Below are 3,014 nucleotides of genomic sequence, written 5' to 3' on the forward strand. Positions count from 1 at the left end.
ATTTTATTTAATTCTTTTGGTCAAGTGCCTTACATACTCGTAAACCCTAGAATTACGAGTATGTGGCAGACGTACCCTACCTTAGGGACGTTACAGTAAGCCTCCGATGGACCAAGGTCGAGGGGTAACATTGCACTAAGCATAACTAATTATGACATAATGAATCGTTCCAACGTACACTAGTCAAACAATACTACAGCAATAGTCTCAGGTAGTTGCCCTAGGGAGTAAGGCATAGTAGTGAATTCAGAAGGGGATCCGATCCTGAAAAAATATTACTAGATAACATTACACTAAGCATACCTAATTATGACCAAGAGAACCGTTCCAACCTACCCCTAGTAACCATGATAACCAATACTACCGCTAGAGTCTCAAATAGTTATCCTATAGGGTAATACAGAGTTATGACTTTAGGAGGTGATCCAATCCCGATCTTATATTATTAAAGATCTTAATTACTAAATAACATTGCACCAAGCATACCTAATCATGACATAAGGAAAATTCTCACGTCCATTTTCACCTAGAAAACAAATAGTATCAAGAAGAAAATCAACTCGAAAGGAAACAAAGTTTGAGCATGTTTACGAAGATTCACTACTACAAAAAAGAGCAATTGTGTCAGTCAAATTCGTTAGTCAACGCAGTTGACTGACGCTGTTGACCAAGAATTAGCATTTGTTGTAGTTGGGCACTGCCACAAATGCGGGGGCAATTGCGTCATAACACACACACTGATGGCGTTGAACGGGGTCGTTTGCGTCAGTGCCCCACCGATGCAAATGGGCTGTTACCGTCAGTGGGCCACTGACGCAAATGGCCCGTTAAATGAATAAACCCCTTTCGTCCCCGAGATAGCCCCTTACGCAAACCTAACTTTCTGCAAAAAAAAAAAAAACAAATTGGAGAAAACCAGCGGTGCCCCAACGAGTTTTCCCTCCGCTTGGTAAGTTTTACCCTTTTTTTTTTCAATTTTAATATAAAAATGATGATATATATATATCTTAATGAACCTTATATATAATTTTCTTTTAAAGTTTTTTGTATAGATTTTGAAATTTTAAAGATTATTATTTGAAAACCTATAAACTTTCTTAGTTTTTTGGAATTTTCTACTTCAAGAACCCACATTGCTCAATTACCACAAGTAAGTGCAATTTTATTAATTTTTATTATTTAAATTTAATTTTTGTGATTTTTATTTTATAAATTGACTATATTTCAGATTTTTTTAATTTTTGGATAGTTTTATATTAATGATTATTTAATTGCTCTAGGTTTAAACTTTAAATTTTAATATTTTATTTTTTTAGAATTTTTTTTATTATAATTTTTTATTTTTGTTAACTTTTTCAATTTTTTTAAAATTTAATTTAATTTTGGATTTATTTATGTAAATGAGTATATATATTAATGTATATATTTTGTACAAGTTCAAATTTATTAATTATTTAGTTTGAATATTTTGAGTAAATTTTTGTTTATATTGTAATGCCCTAAAATCCCTAATGCGATTTAATGGTTGGATTAGTAGGCCGAGAGGGCCATATAATTGATTTATTATGCCATTAAATGATTATGTGCATGTTTATGTGAATTATATTATAATATAATGTTAAATACATGCATGTGGGTCCACATTTCATCATAGAGACATTTTGGTAATTTGGCCCATTGAGGGCGTAATTGTGTATTTTTATGCATGTTGGTGAACTATTGTTGAGGCCACATTATAATGTGGATGTGCTCGAGCCATTCGGCATGAGACGATCTTTGAGTGCAAGTTAGCGGTGTGGTCATAACGGGATTAAGTTCGGGGCTCGGGTTGAGTCTCGGTGTAATTTGGTGATTAGAGCGTTGCCGGGAATTAAAGGGTAACAAGATATGATTTTATTGGTATTTGAGAATTTTGGGAATAACGAGAATTGGAGAGCGTTAACTATGATTAACAAATTAGGAGGGAAATGACGGTTTTACCCTTGGGAGCCTTTAAAGGATTTTAAATAGCCTAGGGGCAATTTAGTCTTTTCACCCTGTGATATGTATAAGCCATTGAAGGCTATGGAACCCTGGCCAAAACAGAGCATAGAACTTCTCTCCCGTACATCACTTTCTCTTCATTTTCTTCTTGAATTTTTGAGCTTCTTTTGAGGATTCAAATTAGGGAAGTGGACCTTGAGGGCTTAGGATTGTGTTCCACCATTGAAGAGGATCCTAAACTGAGCTTGAGGTAAGTTTCTAGCCATTAAAAACTCTGGTTTGCTATGTTTTCATTTTGGATTTCAGGTTGGATTTCTAGAGTTGATATTGGGAATTGATGAGAGTTTTTGCCTAGGGTTACTTGGGTTAGGATGCCTAGGTCATGTGTGGATGGTTTTTGGGTTCATTTGGAACTTTAAATGAGGTTTGGAAGCTGGTATTTCAAGTTGGAAATGGAGGTGTCGAAGGATAGGAAAACCTGGGTTGAAAACCCTGGTTGTAGCGCTACAGCGCTAGCGAGAAGGGATTCTCCTCTGCCAAGGGCGCTGGGGCGCAAGGGGGGTAGCGCTACAGCGCTACCCTGCTTTTCCAGAATCTTGTTTTAGGCATTTTGAGGGTTTTTAGCTTGGGGTTTCAATTCCTAAGGCTCGGGATCGAATCTACTCACCGTTTAGGTACAATTCGGGGTCCTGGGAATGAGGTTTAGGTCAAGACCCTTTTTATTGTTTATTTTCTTTAATGGAAGTTATAATTGGTTATGACTAGGTGACCGTTAAAGAATCAAAATGTCGATCACTCTCAAGGGTCGTTATTTTACTATTTCTCGCTCAAACCAGAGGTAAGAAAAGTGCACCCCATATGTGACATGCATGGCTATCATTGAGGCATGTTGAGTGTTAAATGTGGACATTGATTGCATATAAAATGCTTAGCAAATCTTGCTACTTGTGAATGGCACTGCCTAATTAGTAAGAATTGGCAATGGTGTCAGTATTAACTGTGAAGTTGTGACTCACTAGTCAAGTTCGGCA

Source organism: Humulus lupulus, chromosome 4 (genome assembly GCF_963169125.1).
Source record: "Humulus lupulus chromosome 4, drHumLupu1.1, whole genome shotgun sequence".
Lineage (NCBI taxonomy): Eukaryota > Viridiplantae > Streptophyta > Magnoliopsida > Rosales > Cannabaceae > Humulus > Humulus lupulus.